We start from the raw sequence: 19,276 nt of genomic DNA on the forward strand, positions 1-19,276 counted from the left end.
CACCCATATGTTCATTGAAGCACTATTTGCAATAGCCAAGACATGGAAACAACCCAAATGTCCATCGACAGATGAATGGATTAAGGAGATGTCATATATATATACACAATGGAATAATACTCAGCCATAAAAATCTTTGAAGTTTAATTAGGTAACATTTGTTTATTTTTGTTTTTATTTTTATTACTCTAGGAGGTGGATCTGAAAAGATATTGTTGCAGTTTTTCACCAGAAAATGCTCAATGTTTTCCTCGAAGGTTTTATATTACATGATCCTGTATTTAGATCTTTAATCCATTTTGAGTTTATTTTTGTGCATGGTGTTAGAGAGCATTCTAATTTCATTCTTTTACATTTAGCTGCCCAGTTTTCCCAACATTTCTGGAAGAGAACGTCTTTTCTCCATTGTGTATTCTTGCCTCCTTTGTCATAGATTAGTTGACCATAGGTGTGTGGGTTTATTTCTGGGCTTTCCATCCAGTTCTGTTGATCTCTATTTCTGTTTTTGTACCAGTACCAAACTGCTTTCATGACTGTAGTTTTGCAGAATAGTCTGAAGTCAGGAACACTGATTCTTCCAGTTCCAGTTTTATTTCTCAGTATTGCTTTTGCTATTCAGGGTCAAAAAGACAACCCATGCAATGGGAGACAATATTTGCAAATGAAGCAACTTACATGGGATTAATCTCCAAAATATGCTAACAATTCATGCATCTCAATATCAAAAAAAACAAACCCAATCAAAAACCGGATAGAAGATCCAAAAGGATATTTTCCTAAGAAGTCAAACAGATGGTTAAAAAAAGAAAAGATTCTCAACATCACTAATTATTAGAGAAATGCAAATCGAAATCACCTTACACCAGTCAGAATGCCATAATCAAGGGTCTGCAAACAATAAATGCTGGAGAGGATATGGAGAAAAGGTAACCTTCCTACATTGTTGGTGGAAATGTAAAATTTTCCACTATTGAAAACAGTATGGAGGTTCATTGAACAAAAAAAAACAAAACCACCATACTATCCAGCAATCCCACTCCTGGGCATCTATCCAGAGAAAACTCTAATTTGAAAAGATACATGCACCACAATGCTCATTGCAGCACTATTTACAATGGCAATACATGGAAGCAACCTAAATGTCCATCAACAGAAGAATGGATAAAGATGTGGCAAATATATATAATGGAATATTGCTCAGTCATAAAAAGAATGAAATAATGCCATTTGCAGAAACATGGATGGACCTAGAGTTTATCATACTAAGTGAGGTAGATCAGGCAAAAACAAACATCATATAATATCACTTACATGTGAAATCTAAAAAAAGAAAGTATACAAATGAACTTATTTGCAGATCAGAAACTGACTTATAGACTTTGAAAACAATCTTATTGTTACAAAGAGGACAGGTTGGGGAGGGGGTGGACAATTGGGGATTGGAGTATGACTACTCTGGATATGAAATGGTTGGCCATTGGGGACATGCCTTAATCCACAGGGAACTCTACCCAATATTCTACGATAATCTATATGGGAAAAGCCTATGAAAAAGAATGAACGTGTGCACTTTATAACTGAATCATTTTGTTATACAGCAGAAATTATCACAACATTGTATATCAACTATATTTCAATGAAACTTTTTAAAAAGTATGAGAATGAGATTCTCAAAAAATAAACAATCAAAATGCTTACCAAAACTTTCAAAATCCTCTTTTTCAGAATCCTGAGTCTTAATCAAATTTTGAAAAACAAACAAACAAACAAACAAAAACAGCAACGACAAAGGATCAGCTACTCCAGAAAAACTACTGGACCTCAGGACAAATAGCAAAGTTTGTAACTTTTTTACTTGTCTTATTCTTGCTCCTCTATCCCTAACCTGACAGTAGTCTTGAAGTAGTTATTGCATCACTAAATAGCTATTACCATCAATAGCTTGCCTCCACTGGAAGGAACAGAATGAGCCTAGAGTTCCTCAAAACCCCCATACTCATTGTAGATTTCTGAAAAACTTTCCCTTGCAGGGTTTTGTCATGATTTGTAGCCCAATGAATAAGAAAAGCCCTATTCTAAGGATTTGTCTGAAAAACTCAGCAGTAATTGTTTAACACAGCATCTGCCTGATGTTTATATACAAGTTGGAGCAAATAGGAGTCTGGCCAAAAATATAGGAAGAAGATCTGGGTGATGGGACATCCTTAAAGAACTTTGAAATCTCTGATGTATACCTAGAAAACTATAAAGTCACATGCACACACAGGGCTGCCAGAATATGCGTAAGAGAGCTCCAGTCTTTCATCTCTGTGTGACCTTGAGGCTCTGCACATGTCAGAAGTTAAGGCAGGAGTTCCCGTCGTGGCGCAGTGGTTAATGAATCTAACTAGGAATCATGAGGTTGCGGGTTCAGTCCCTGGCCTTGCTCAGTGTGTTAAAGGATCCGGCATTGCCGTGAACTGTGGTGTAGGTTGCAGACACGGATCAGATCCTGCCTTGCTGTGGCTCTGGTGTAGGTCGGCGGCTACAGCTCCGATTCAACCCCTAGCCTGGGAACCTCCATATGCCGTGGGAGCGGCCCTGGAAAAGGCAAAAAGATAAAAAAAAAAAAAAAAAAAAAAAAAAAAAGAAGAAGAAGAAGTTAAGGCAAAGGCAGAGTAAACAACCTGAACACTGAAACACACACATACACACACACACATGCACTCAGCAAAGATCGGAAGACCTACACTTTCAAGGCATTCAAGGAAATCCCTGTATACGACTTCACTGACCAAAGTAAACTATGGAGAGGTTTCAGGGTATGCTAATTATTTACTTTTACTCTGTAGGTAATGCTTTTTAATGCTGGAGTCTTCCCCTGGGAGAAGAGTTATGATCAAATTTTCTCTAACTTGTGTTGCAGCGATCAGTGATATACCTTGGCCCCCAAAATCATTTAGATCGGTCTCAGTTCACTGGTTTAAGTTGTTATGAGAAAATCATCTGAGCCTTGTGCCTTATGGCTCAAGGTAGAAGTTGTGCAATCCCCAATACATCCTTCCATACCTGAAATAATGTCTCAGGCCAAGTAAAATGTACATACAGAAAACCAAGGAAAAGCGCCTGATGGTTGGTTCAGCTGGTTGCATCCTTGCCCTTGGAGGTCATTCCTCCCGGTGGGTGTCATTCTGCTGTTCAGAATCCTGTTGAGAGTACAGGACTTAATTAAATCCTGTCTGGGGAAAAACTGAACAAATTTGGTCTCAGACACTGTGAGTAACATCAGAGTGGCTGACAGAGCTGTACTTATGGGAAAATACAGCAGAAGCCAAGAAAAAATAGAAAGTATGGATGAACATTGTTTCCAGATGATTCACTGTGTGTCTTCATGGTGTGTCTCCCATGTTTCTGTATATCTTCCAAAGAGAAACATTGGTTACCTTTGTTCCAGAATACCTTTCCAAGAATTTTCTATAACAAATAGCCTTGCAAGATAGAGCTAGTGTTTCCCTATGGAGCAAAGGGAAAGTGTTTACCATGTCTGGGTAACATATGTAATGTCCCCATCTGAGGCAATGAACTGTCAGATTCACTGAACACTGAGAAAGATTTGGGCTCCTGATCTAAGATACAAATTAGCTAAGATGCAAATTAGCTAAGATGCACATTTTGCCTGCGTTATCTGCTAGGCCTCTCTCGATACATTATTTTTCTTATAGAACTTGCTGGGCCATGAGTAGTAAAATCCTTTGTATCTACCTCAGACATCTCCCATACTCCACCAGCATTCATGACATGTAACAAGTAACTTTTTAGTTTACAGATAAATCATGACTTTGGAAAATTCTTGGCAAACAGATGAAACCCAGGGAAATTAGTAAATAATTCTGAGCAAATATTTCTCAGTTTTCCAGAAAGATATACGTTCATAATAAATCCAAACCAAAGTCACTTAACTAAACAAAAAGGAAACTAAAGCAGCTTTATATTGGTAATAAGAAATGCTAATGTGTCACAGGGTACATGCCACCAAAAATAAAGTATCTAAGTTCTCGAGGCATCTAACCTGCCAATAATTAAGGTTAAACTACATTTTCAGCACCAAATTACAAATATTATTTATCTTAATTAAACTTTAAAATAAAAGGTACTACTTTATGAAAATAAAATTTCATCTAAAGTTACAAAATAAATATACAAAGAAATTATCGAATGGGTAAAAAATACAAAGGAGATAAGTAATCTTTACTTGATATAAATATCATTTGAAGTCTCTTAGACAAGGCAGTTTACAAAAATCTTACTTTTTTTCCTTTTTTAAAAGTCTCTAGAATTCTCTGGTAGCTTAGTGGTTAAGGACTTGACATTGTCACTGCTGTGGCTTAGGTCTGCACTGTGTCTTGGGTTGGATCCCTGGCCTGGGAACTTCTGAAGGCCATGGGAACGGCCCCCCAAAAGTTTATAGGACACATTTGTATACAGCAAAATTGAGACGAAGTTTGAGAGTTCCTATGTACCCTCTACCCTAACACATGCCTAGCCTCCCTCTTTGTTAACATCCTCCCAAAAGTGGTGGAATCGTTACAGCTGATGGGCTTACATTGATACACAGTCACGCAAAGTCCATAGTTCCCATTAGAGTGCACTTTTGGTGTTGTACATTGTATGGGTGTGGACAAGTGTATAATGAGTGACAGGTATCTGCTATTACATTACCTAAAAAAGAACTTCATAGCCCTAAAAATCTGTGCTCTGCCTATCCATCTTTCCCTCTGTCACAACTCCTGATGACCACTGAGCTTTCTATGCTCTTCACAGTTTTGCCTTTTCCAGAATGTCTTTCAGCTGGAATTATACAGTTTATAGCCATTGAAATATTGGTTCCTTTCACTTGGTAACATGTATTTAAGTTTGTCTGTTTTTTAATGCTTTAGTTGCTCATTTGAATTTACTTTATTGTCTAGATACCTACAGTTTATGTCACCCACTGAATGACATTTGGTTGCTTCTAAGTTTTGGCAGTTATGAATAGAGCTCACTTAAATAGCCATCTGCAGCTTTTTGTGTGGACATATTTTCAGCTCTTCCACATAAATTACCAAGGAGTGAAATTGCTGCATCCTATGATAAGAGTGTGTTTAAGTTAATTAAAAAAAAAAAAAACTGTTAAACTGTCTTCCAAAGTGGCTGTGCCATTTTGCATTCCCACAAACAATGTATGTGTGAGGGCTCTTCTTGCTCCACAACTACACCACATTTAGTGTTGTAAGTGGTCTAAATTTTAGTTATTCTAATAGGTATGTAGTAACACAAACTACTACTTTATAAAAACTTCATTTTTATCTATTTCTAACTGACACTTTTCATTTGCAGGTAAGGAATTAGAATGTGTCCTCACACCTGCCTAATTCCTTTAATTTGACCCCTATCCCAGGAACTTCCATATGCTGCATGTGCAGCCATGAAAAGAAAAAGATAAGAAAAGAAAAGAAAAATAAAGGTTGAAGAAGGATACATACAGCATGCTAATTTTTTATGAAATTTGAAACCATGACAATCAAAAGTACATGCCAGTGAAAAAATAATGCATATTCAATAAAGCAGTGCTTCTGTAAAAAAAAAAAAGGGCTAATATAGCCCAAATTTACAACAGAGGCTACAGGAAAGCAATGTAATGCAACTGGGAAGAAGTCCACAGAGTGTTTTTGCTCTGTCTCTGGTTTTTATTTCTTTGGTTGGATCTATTATTGTTTGTTATGTTATTCTTAATTTTTATATAATGAAATATTTATTAAAAAACAGTACACACAACCACAATGAGTTAAATTAGGTGGCTAGGAATTGGCAAACATGTACTGGAATGTGTCATGAAATTTCTAGATCTTGGCTAACAATGGTGGTGGAAAAATGAAAGATTCCTTGGTATAATAATTGGATATTAGGATCTCCAAGCCTAGCCAGTATGATATTTCTACCTTAACATTCTTTGAAATAAATGACTGCGCCTCCTTATTTTCCTGCTTTATTTAATTACCCACTGCATTGGTTAGTCTCAGTTTCATATACCAAAACTTCAGAGTAATGTAAAAAAATGATATGCGTTTCTCATTCATGAAAAATAAAATCACTGGCTTCTTAAAATCACAGTTTCCTGACCCTAAACTCCCTCACCTGGGGAGTGAAGGGCTCCTCTTCACATCTCTGATGAAGGTGTCACACCAATAACCACATTCACATTCTGGGCCAGAGAAGAAAGAAGGGGAAATGGTTTAAGGATATTTTCTAGAGTGTGCAAATCGTAGTTCCTCTTACGGCTCTGAGGAAATGCTTGCCATTTGGCCACATAGACCTTAAAAAGAGCCTGGAAATTATGATTCTTATTTTATGAATTAAAGTATAGTTCATTTACAATATTGTGTTAATTTCAGGTATACAGCATAGTGATTTTTAATGGATTATATTCCATTATAGATTATTATATGATATTGGGGATAATTCCCCATGCTGTACAGTAAATCCTTGTTGTTTACCTATTTTAGGTATAGTATAGATTTGCTAATCTTGTACTCCTAATTTGTCCCTCTCCACCTTGATAACCACAAGTTTGTTTTCTATGTTTGTGAGTCTATTTCCATTTTGTACATAGATTGATTCATGTTATTTTTTAGCTTCCACATACAAGTTATATCAGATAATTGTATTTATCTGTCTTAAAATGGGCCTATTGACACATGTATTTGAGGTAAGAATAGGACAGAAAACTACAGTCTTAAACACACCCCGACAAACAGCATTCCTCATATCCATGTGTTCTGGTTACATATTGTTGCATAATAAATGATCCCAAAGTTATTGAATCATTACAAGGCTCCTTTCTTTATATTAAAGATCCATGGGTCAGGAATTTGGGTAGGACTCAGCTAAGTGATTCTTCTGCTGCAAGGATTGGCTGGGGTCGCATGGTGGTCTTCAGCGGGTAGCTGGCTAATCCCCAGGTGTGAGAAGGCTTTATGCACCTGTTAGAGACATGTGGGCATGGTTAGAAGGTTGGTTGAATTGGTTCATGGTCCCTCTCCATGTAGGCTCATGTTTTCTTCACATCATCTCTCTTACAGGGTGGCTTAGACTTCAAGAGTGAGTCATCTGTACAAAAAGTGGAAGCTGTCAGATTCTTAAGAATCAGACTCTTAAGAATCATTACTTGGCTTCAAATGCAAGAGTGGACCCAAGGGGATGAAAAAGCCACATCATGAGTGAGGGAATGTCAAAGAATGAATGGCCATCTCATACCTCCAGATAAGAATCTTCTCAGGGTTATTTTGCTTACTCATAAAATCTGAGTCACATTGTTCAAACTGTAAAAAAATAAATAAAATTAAATAAATAAAAACCATATTTAAGAAATATCCTGGAAAGTTTTCCTGGCTACAGATGACTTACAAAGAACTCAGTTGTAGTTGTAACTACATTGTAGGATTTTTTTTTTACATTTTTAAGTTCTAGAAGCAATTATCAACTTCTAAAAATATTTATAGCTTTTTTTTGGGGAGGTGAGTTAAGTAAAAATAACTTATCTTCCTTTTGAGTCAACCTCAGTGAAAAATTCTAGGATCACACCTTTCATAATACAGTTTGAATACCAAAGGTGTGATTTTCTAGTTTAGGAAGAGGTTAGGGCAAAAGGTAAGTGATCTCACATCAGTTTGCTGTTAATCATAAGGAATTTGATATTTTCTTTTCTTCTGGGATGAAAATAAAATTTTAAACTTCTTATTTGGTGTTAGATGCAGAAAAGGAAATAACCTCAAAATAAACACAGAAGTCTTACCAAGTGTCCATCCAAGACACTCACACACTTCATAAACTATACAATCTTCTTTGGTTAAACACACCAAATGAGTTCATTCTTCACTGACTGGACAAGTATTTTACTATTTTGCAAGCAATAAAATGAGTCCATTTCTGTAAGTTTTATTTGGAGACCCTGAATTTATCTTTAAACATCAAACTCTTTTCTTTTCTTTCTTTTTTTTTTTGGGGGGGGGGTGCCTGACCCATGGCATATGGAGCTACGTCTGTGGTGGCAGCTACCAGCCTACACCACAGTTCATGGCAATGCCAGATCCTTAACTGGCTGAGCAAGGCCAGGAATTAAAACCATATCCTCATGTATGATAGTTAGGTTCTTTACTGCTAAGTCACAACAGGAACTCCCGAAACATTCAAATTCTTAACTGAAGATCAAGTGTGTTTACAAAGGCTGTCTCTCCATTATTCCATTTTTTTTAATCTACTTTGAAATAATTTTAGACTTACAAAAAGGTGAAATAGTATTACAAATAATTTCCCACATCCTTTATCCAGCTTCCCCAAAGACTAGTATTTTTAAAAAGTCATAGTACAATTGTCAAGACCCAGGAAATTAACAGTAACAGCATATTATTAAGTAACCTACAAATTTTTATTCACATTTTATCATTTGTCCCAGTAATGTCCTTTCTCTGGTCCAGGATTCAATCAGAACATACACACTGGATTTAGTCTCTGCTGTCCTCAACTTCCTCCAATCTGTGACAATTCCCAGTCTTCATGGGACGTTTCATGAACTTGACACTTTGGAAGAATAGCAGGCAGGAATTTCATATATTTTCCCTCATTTGGGTAAGTTAGAAATTTCCTTATGTTTATGGTTAAGTTGCATTTTTTTGGAAAAATACCAGGGAAGTGGTTCTGTGGTTCCTGGGTTTATTATATTAAAGGGTATATGACATTTATATGTCTCATTACTGGTGGTATTAATTGAAAACATGACTAAAGTGATATCCACCAAGTTTCTCAACTGTAAAGCTATCTTTTGTACTATTTATAATTATAAAGAATTTTGGAGAAAATATCCTTTTGTTCATTATGCTTTTGCCCACAAAATTTGGCATGCATTGATTGTTTTTTCCTACAGAAGTTATTACTGTCATATATTACTTTCTTTTTTTTTTTTTTTTTTTTACTGCCGCACCTGCAGCACATGGAAGTTCCCAGGCTAGGGGTCAAATCAGAGCTGCAGTTGCTGGCCGATACTACAGCCGTAGCAAAACCAGATCCAAGCTGCATCTGTGACATATACCACAGATTACCATACTGCCAAATCCTTAACCTACTGAGCAAGGGCAGGGATTGAACCTGCATCATTGAAGACATCATGTTGAGTTCTTAACCTGTGGAGCCACAATAGGAATTCCTATTTTGATCATCCTTTATTCATGTGTTACTGGAAATATTACTAATTAATTAAGTAATTCTGAATTTTGTTTTCCATTTTACTGTGGCATTATGATAATAATTATTAACATGGATAACAATGACTACATTTGAAAATAATCCTGAGTTTTAGGTTTTGCTTCCATTCTGCTTTGGAGTAGCTATTGTTAACATTCCTTTGATTTACTTATTACTAAGCCATTTTTTCAGGAAGTATTTAGGAAATTCTACCTTTTCCTTAAACTTTATTTTCCTCTTCTCTAAAGCTTTATATTTTTGTAATAAGATTGCCTTTTCCTATTTCACTTTCTTTTTCCCTTTTATCTCCCTCATGCTGAAGATATGAACCATAATATAAAGGTTTTGCATGTGATACCATTTGAGGAAAAATAAGTTAATTAACAGAAGAGAAGAAAATAGTATATTATTTTGGTTTTATTTCCAGAATCAGAAAATTGACACAATGATACAGTTCTGTTTGCTTTTGCAGCCCTTAGAAAAACAGGTTGGAAGCAAAAATCAAACAAATCAAGGGACTAGTAGGAAAGAAATTAAGTGCACAAATTCAAAACAGAGTAACTCCCATAAAGGATTTTTAAAACAGAAGAATTTTAACTGAATCTTGAAATGTCTCTTACAGTGTTTGAACAAGAGGGAACATAGACCATGGGCCATAGATTGAAAGTTTTGGGGATACTGGGAACTGTCACTTTGGAATCCCACCCACAAAAGCAAAGTGAGGCTTAAATGGTCAAAGGTGAGTAGCTAGAATTATTACTGGGAAGCAAAGAACAGGGGTGCTTAAAGAATAATTCCAATTAAACATTTTTAAAAGATCTGTAAATTAAGTTTATTTTCATCTGAAGAATAATTAAAGTATGGAAAGAGTCAAGCTCATCTTAAGGGAGAAAACAAAACTTATTTTTGGGGGGATGTCTTTTTAGGGCTGTATCTATGGCACATGGAGGTTCCCAGGCTAGGGGTCCAATCAGAGCTGCAGCTGCCAGCCTATGTCACAGCCACAGCAATGCCAGATCACAGACACATCTATGACCTACACCACAGCTCAAGGGAACACTGGATTCCTAACCCATCAAGCGAGTCCAGGGATCAAACCCCTTTACTCATGGATAATAGTCAGATTTATTACCAGTGAGCCACAATAGGAACACCAAGAAAATATTTTTTAAAAAGCAATCCTCTGCACCATCATTTTATCATGGGTGGGTGACAGGAATGATATATCTTATAATCTCTCTGATAAATTTCAATAGTCTGATAAATTGAATCATAACTGAAACACTTGTCACATCTTTGTTTTGTTTTGTTTTGTTTTCAGGGCTGCATCTGTCGCATGTGGAAGTTCCTGGGCTAGGGGTCAAATCAGAGGTGCAGCTGCCTGACTAAGCCACAGCTACAACAATACCAGATCCAAGTCACATCTCACAACAACACCAGATCCTTTAAACCACTGAGCAACTTGGCCCTATCCTTAACCTTTACATACTTCTGGTTCTTCCTCTTTATAATCTAAAGAGAAGGTGACTGGCACATTGACTGGTCCCCATCTACAAAGAGTTCCAGGCTCCCACGATAAACTTCAGTTCATACCGAAGATGGTGGCTCCCAGGATATCTCAACTGATGCTCAAGGGCCCTTCATCTGTGTGGCTCTTGGTGGGCCAGCACTGGCCCATCCTGTGATAGAGACCAGCAGACATTAGGAGGAAGAAAAGGAGGCTTTGGATAATAATCTTAAACCAGAACATTGTATCCCACTTCTCAAATATTTTGTCATGCACTAAAATTAACAAATAATAATTCCGCCATTATTCCTCCTTGAACATGTTGATGTCTTATCTGAAAAGACCAGTTTTGTGATTGAGTACTAGCAAGTCTAGCACAAACCAACTTGCATCCCTAAGGAGATTCAGGTTTGTGGCTCTGGTCATCAAACTGAACAATAGCTAACATTTATGAGTGCTCATTTATGCAGTTACTGGTCTGAGCTCTTCTTTCTATGCAAATTATCTCATGAATTCTTTTATAAAAAAACAAAAACCTTTCCGTAGTCATAATTGTGATTCCATTTCCTTTTTTTTTTTTTTTGTCTTTTTTTTTGTTTTTTGTCTTTTTTGCTATTTCTTGGGCCGCTCCCACGGCATATGGAGGTTCCCCGGCTAGGGGTCAAATCGGAGCTGCAGTCACCGGCCTATGCCAGAGCCACAGCAACGCGGGATCCGAGCCGTGTCTGCGACCTACACTGCAGCTCACGGCAATGCCGGATTGTTAACCCACTGAGCAAGGGCAGGGAGTGGGTGAATTGAAAACAAATGAAGAGAGTCTCAGAGAACTCTGGGACAATGTTAAATGCTCCAACATCCGTATAATAGGGATACCAGAAAGAAAAGAAAGAGAGAAGGGGACAGAAAAAAATATTCCAAGAGATAATAGCTGAAAACATCCCTAACATGGGAAAGGAACCACCCACTCAAATCCAGGAAGCACAATGAGTAACATATAAAATAAACCCAAGGAGGAAAACACCAAGACACATATTAATCAAACTGACCAAAATTAAAGAGAAAATCTTGAAAGCAGATAGAAAACAAATAACATACAAGGGAACCCCAATAATGTTATTGGCAGAATTTTTAGGAGAATCTCTGCAGGCCAGAAGGGAGTGGTGTGATATACTTAAAGTTATGAAAGCAAAAAAAACTCCAACCAAGATTACTTTACCTAGAAGGCTCTCATTCCGATTTGAAGGAGAAATCAAAACCTCCACAGATAAGCAAAAGCTGAGAGAATTCAGTAACACTAAACCAGCCTTACAACAAATACTAAAGGAACTTCTCTAGGCAGAAAAGAAAAGATAGCAACAGGAAACAAAAATTCTACAAATGACAAGGCTCACCAGTAAAGGTATATATACAGTAAAGATACAAAATCATCCATGGACAATTATACCACCAAATCAGAAATCATGAGAAGAGGTGGGTACAAATGCAGGACACTGGAGACGAACTTGCAGTTAGGAGACCAACAACTTAAAAAAATCTCATATACATGTAGACTCATATCAAAACTTCAGAATAACTGCAAACCAAAAATCTACAATGGATACACAAATAAAGAAAAATCAACTCAAATACAACACTAAAGATAGTCATCAAGCCAGAAGAGGAGAGAACAAGAAAAGAAGGGAAGAAAAAAAGAGCAACAAAAACAAATCCAAAGCAATTAATAAAATGGCAATAAGTACATACATATCAATAATTACCTTAAATGTTAATGGACTAAACACCCCAACCAAAACACATAGACTCGCTGAATGGACACAAAAACAAGACCCATATATATGCTGTATTCAAGAGACCCACTTCACTTTTAGGGACACATACAGGTCAATTTCACTGATGAACATCGATGCAAAAATCCTCAACAAAATATTAGCAAACCACATTCAACAATACATTAAAAGGATTATACATCATGATCAAGTGGGATTTATCCCAGGGATGCAAGGGTTCTTCAATATCCGCAAATCAATCAGTGAGATACACCACATTAACAACCTTAAGAATAAAAAAAAAAGATCCTCTCAGTGGATATGGAAAAAGCCTTTGACAAAATCCAACACCCATTTCTGATAAAAACCCTTCAGAAAGTGGGCATAGCAGGAACCTACCTTGACATAATAAAGGGCATATATGACAAACCCACAGCAAACATCATTCTCAATTGTGAAAAGCTGAAAAAATCCCACTGAGATCAAAAACAAGACAAGGACGTCCCCTCTCACCACTATTACTCAACATAGTTTTGGAAGTCCTAGCCATGGCACTGAGAGAAGTAAAAGAAATAAAAGGAATCCAGACTGGAAAGGAAGAAGTAAAACTATCACTATTTGCAGATGACATGATCCTATACCTAGAGAATCCTAAAGACTCTACCAGAAAACTGTTAGAGCTCATCCATGAATATGGCAAAGTTGCAGGATACAAAATTAATACACAGAAATTGACGGCATTTCTATACACTAACAATGAAGGAGTAGAAATAGAAATTAGGGGAGCAATCCCGTTTACCATTGCATCTGAAAGAATAAAATACCTAGGAGTAAACCTACCTAAAGAAACAAAAGACCTGTACTCTGAAAACTATAAGACACTGATGAAAGAAATCAAAGATGACACAAATAGATGGAAAGATATACCATGCTCATGGATTGGAAGAGTCAATATTATCATAATGACTATACTACCCAAGGCAATATACAATTCAATGCAATCCTATCAAATTCCCAAGGACATTTTTCATAGAACTCAAACAAAATATTTTAAAGTTTGTTTGGAAGCACAAAAGACCCAGAAGAGCCAAAGACATCCTGAAAAAGAAATATGGAGCTGGAAGAATCAGGCTCCCAGATCTCAGACTATACTACAAATCAACAACCATCAAAACTGTATGGTACTGGCACAAAGACAGACATGGAGATCAGTGGAACAGGATAGAAAGCCCAGAATTAAACCCATGCACCTACAGCCAACTAATCTATGACAAAGGAAGCAAGAATATATAATGGAAAAAAGAAAGCCTGTTCAATAAGTGGTGCTGGGAAAACTGGACAGCCACATGGAAAAGAATGAAATTAGAACACTTCTTAACACCATATACAAAAATAACCTCCAAATGGATTAAAGACCTAGATATAAGACCAGATACTATAAAACTCCTAGAGGAAACCATAGGCCAAACACTCTCTGACATAAACAACAGCAGCATCTTCTCAAATCCACCTCTTAGAGTATGGACAATAAAAACAAACACAAACAAATGGGACCTAATCAAACTTAAAAGGTTCTGCACAGCAAAGGAAACCCTAAATAAAATGAAAAGACAACCCACAGAACGGGAGAAAATATTTGCAAGTGAATCAACTGACAAGGGATTAATCTCCAAAATTTATAAACAACTTCTACAGCTCCATACCAAAAAAAACAAACAACCCCATTGAAAAATGGGCAGAAGATCTAAACAGACAATTCTCCAAAGAAGATATACAGGTGGCCGAGAAACACATGAAAAGATGTTCAGTATCACTCATTATTAGAGAAATGCAAATCAAAACCACTCTGAGGTACCACCTTACACCAGCCAGAATGGCCATCATCCAAAAGTCTACAAACAATAAGTGCTGGAGAGGGTGTGGAGAAAAAGGAACCCTAGTACACTGTTGGTGGGATTGTAAATTGGTGCAACCACTGTGGAAAACAGGATGGCGATGCCTCAGAAAACTGCAAATAGAACTACCATTTGATTCAGCAATCCCACTCCTGGGCATCTGTCCAGAGAAAACCATGACTCCAATGTTCATTGCAGCACTATTTGCAAGAGCCAAGATATGGAAACAACCTAAATGTCCATCAACAGAGGAGTAGATCCAGAAGATGTGGTACATATACACACGGGAATATTAATCAGCCACTAAAAGGAACAACATACCATCATTTTTAGCAACATGAATAGATCTAGAAATTATCATGCTAAGTGAAATCAGCCATACAATGAGACACCAACCTCAAATGCTTTCACTGACATGTGGAATCTGAAAAAAGGACAGACTGAACTTTTTTTGCAAAACAGATGCTGACTCACAGACATTGAAAAACTTATGGTCTCCAGAGGAGACAGTTTGGGGGGTGGGGGTATGTGATTGGGGTATGGGATGGAAATCCTGTGAAATTGGATTGTTATGATCATTATACAACTACAGATGTGATAAATTCATTTGAGTAATAAAAAAAAGAAATTGAAAAAATAAAAATAATAAAATACTATTTTTCTAATTATATTGCTACTGTATTAGCCTTGTGAAACCGCACATAGACAAACACACAAAGCATGTCAACCATCACCTTATCATACAGAATTAAATTCTGTTAATAGTTTTGCCAATAAGCACTGAAGGAGTTAATATTCTCACTGGTGTCTGGAACCCAATGGATACACTGTGACACCTAATCATATGTGGCAATTTTGTGATAAAATTAATGGTAAAATACAAAAATAATGACTCAGGAATTCAAGAATTGCAAGTTTGGATCATCTAATATTCTTTTATCAATGATAAGTTTCCTGATTTGATCATTATACAAAGGTTATGTAAGAACATGGCCTTGTTCTTAGGAATCATCTTCTAAAGTATTTAGTGATAAAAGGACATAAAGTTTCAGCTTAACTCTTGAACAGTTCAGAAAACTATAATGTTAATACACATATAACAGAGAGGTGAGGAAAAAGTAAGTGCAACAAAAATGTGAATATGTGGCAAATCTGAGTAAAAATATATATATATTGGAATTGCTTGTACTATTCTTGCTACTTTTCTGTAAATTTGAATTATATTGAAATAAAGTAAAAAAAAAAAAAAGAAAATTCAGGTCTTTGACCAGTTAAAGAGGTTTAGATCATTTCACCAGATAGACACTTGCTGAGACTAAAGAGTGTGTGAACTGGTTTCTGAAAGAGGGAGGTTACGGGTACGAACTATGACCATGCAGCCAGGTGCAGAAATGAAAACTAAAGAAGGTATATGCATGTCTTTGTTATTCCTATACACCTTAATACAAGACATGTAATTAATAGGAAACTCTATACTGTAGGATTTTAAGCGACATGATATCAAATAGAGACTGTGACTGAAAAATAAATAAAATAATAGATGCAAACTATGACATTTGGAGTAGATGAGCAATGAAATCCCGCTGTAAAGCACAGGGAACTAACTTTATCTAGTCGCTTGTGATGGAACACGATGGAGGATAACGTGAGAAAAATAATACACATATGTTTGACTGGGGGTCACTGCTGTGCAGTAGAAATTTACAGAACATGGCAAATCAATTGTAACAGAAAAAATAAAAATAAAAGAAAGAATTTTGGAACCCATCTAATTGATCTGAAAAAGATTGATGTTTTTTGGAAAAATAAATAAAACAGACACTCAGAGGAACACAAATCATAACAGCACAAATCCCATTACTCTAAACAAAGTAACATAAAGGGGAAAAAAAAAAACCAGAGGGGAGAGGATCAAGATGGTGGAGTGGGAGGACATGCCGCTCACCTTTCCCCAGGGACACAACAAAAATACATCCACAGGTGGAGCAGTTCTCACTGAAAGCAAAATGGAGACTGGCAGGAAGGCTCCTTCACAAGCGAGGCTGTGAAGAAAGATCCAAAGGAAGTCAGGTAGGAAGAGAGGGGAAGCCTCAAGTCAGGACTCATGACTGTGTAAGGGAGCACGGAAGATGAAGGGGATTGCATGGGCTCAAAGTTCTTCAGGTCCAGCACCAGAATCATATGATCATCTCATTAGAGGCAGAGAAAGCATTTGACAAAATTCAACAGCCACTGATGATAACAACTTTCATCAAAGTTGGTATAGAGGGAATAAATACATCTGGACATAATAAAGGTCTTTTATGATGAACCCACACCTAACATCAAACTTTCTGCTTTTCACTATGTAGTCAAATGTAAAAATGTGTCTTTGAATTTTGAATTACACCTGAAAAGCCTTTTCAACACTGAGACTAAAGAGAAATTTGCCAGTGTTTCTTTCTAGCATATCCACTGTATCATTTTGTACATTTAGGTACATACCCATTCTTATGCATGGTGTGAGATAAAATTCTTTTTCCAGTTTCCCTTCACCATTAATGAGTCAGTCTTTGATCCAGTGAACAGAAGTGCCAATTTGTGATACATTAAATTTACATATGTATTTGAGTCTAATTTTGGACTTTCTATTATTCTATTTGTCTTTTAAGAATTAAAAAAAATTGTCCAATGGATTTTTCATCTTTCTTGTTAAATTTATCTCTGTGTATTTATTTTTCTTTGCTGTGATCTTGAAGGTATTATCTTTGCTATTTTATGCACTGTTTGTTTTTTAGTGTGTGTGAAGATTATTGGTTTTGTTTGTTTATTTTATATCCTGTTAACTCACTGAATTCATTGATATCTGAGTGAGTTTAGCATTGATTATCTTGAGTTTCTAGGTATATTCTACCATATCTGAAAATAAAGGTAGTTTTATTCCTTCTTTACCTATTTTTATGTCTCTGATTGTTTCCCCTTGTTTTATTATCCTGGCTAATAATATTTCTACTAAAATGGCAAATATTGGTGGAGATAAATATGGATACAGATACACAATCATGTTAAGAAGTGTAAAATTCCAGCTTATTTTCTTTGGAGCTTTCATTATGAATCTATGTTGAATCTGTTCAAAATTTCTTTGGTATCTATGGAAACAGTTTTGTGATATTGTATGGAGTTAAGGTGAAGGAAGAAATTAATGTGGACCAATGAAGAGACAAATTACGGAGCAAATTTGGGTGAAAGATTGAAATAGAAACTCTTAGATGGAAACAGTAAATCTGTGTGGGGTGCAGGGCCCAGAATTGTTGGTACTGGAACAAAAGAGCCAACCTTAGTGCCTGGCCTGTGAGTATATCAGCTTTCTAAAAATAGTAAATATTTTTCTGAGGCATATGTGTATTTCTGGAATAATAAGATATTTTATGAAGAACTAAGGACCACTGAAGCAGAAAACTGTCTTTTCATTCCTCTTGTTACTATGGAAACTTTTCAGCATCAAATCTGATTTGACAACGAATACTTTGGAACAATTACACACACTAACCAACCTGCCGTATAATTTACCTTAGGTTTTAGAAGGCCCCCAGATGCCTTAAATTCTTTAACTTTCAAAAATAATTTCCTACATATTTTATTATTGTGAAATAAGATAATAAAATTTTGGTGTTTGGATAGTTCGAGCTCTTACTATAATCTATCAAAATGTAAAATTAAATGTAAGAATAAAATGGAGCTTCACGTCTAAGTCACATTTTGGGCTTTAGGATTTTTTTTTTCCATTTTGGTTTAACATGCTTGGGAGCATCATTTCTTGTGAGCAGACTCCTTTAAGCATGTGATCTTTACTTGCAGGACTCAAATTTAATTTTTACTAGATTTATCAAAAAATCTTTCAAAATAGAACTATACATACTTCCTCTTAAAACTTATTCTAATCTCAGAGTTCCCACTGGGGTAGAGTGAGTTAAGGATTTGGCATTGCTGCAGCTGTGCATAGGTTACAGCTGTGGGTTAGATTCAATTCCTGTCCTGGGAACTTCCATATGCTGTGGGTGTGGCAAAAAAATTCTAATCTAGATACAACTTTTAATAATCTAAAATTCAAATGTCAATAGAATAACCAAGAACTAGTCTCTCTTATTAAACCAAAATACCTATGTATAATTAATGAATAGCCTTAAGAGCTAAATAGGATCTTACAATAAAAGCCTTATAACCCTCTAAAAGTTTCTATATGTGAGGTATAACTTCATTTTATAGAAATGAGTTCTAAAGACTTTCTAATAGAGTACCTTATTATAAGAAACTAGAAAACAAATACAAATTACATTCCTCACTAAAGCTGGTTTATACATCCAGTAATAAATCAGACAACAGAAGAAGGAGCCAAGAAGTATTAAAAAAATTCAGACAGTTGCATCACTTGAAATTATTTTCACCCATTCCATAGGTTGTCTTTTTCTTTTTTCTTTTTTTATGGTTTCCTTTGCTGTGCAAAACTTTTCAGTTTAATTAGGTCCAATTGGCTTATTTTTGCTTTTATTTCTGTTGCCTTGGGAGTCTGACCTAAGACAACATTTGTATGATTGACGTCAGAGAATGTTTTGTCTATGTTCTCTTCCAGGAGTTTTATGGTGTCTTTTCTTACCTTTGAGTCTTTAAGCCTATTTTTTTTCTTGCCTTTTTTTTTTTTTTTTTTTTTTTTTTGCTTTATAGGGCCACTCCTGTGACATATGGAAGTTCCCAGGCTAGGGTTGGAATTGGAGCTACAGCTGCCAGTCTATAACACAGCCACAGCAACTCAGGATCTGAGCCACATCTGCGACCTACACCACAGCTCAAGGCAATGCCAGATCCCCAACCTACTG

This window comes from Sus scrofa, chromosome 8 (assembly GCF_054392235.1).
Source record: "Sus scrofa isolate SSC_HxYL_T2T_F1_AM1 chromosome 8, Sscrofa_HxYL_maternal_Yorkshire_Landrace_v2.0, whole genome shotgun sequence".
Classification (NCBI taxonomy): domain Eukaryota; kingdom Metazoa; phylum Chordata; class Mammalia; order Artiodactyla; family Suidae; genus Sus; species Sus scrofa.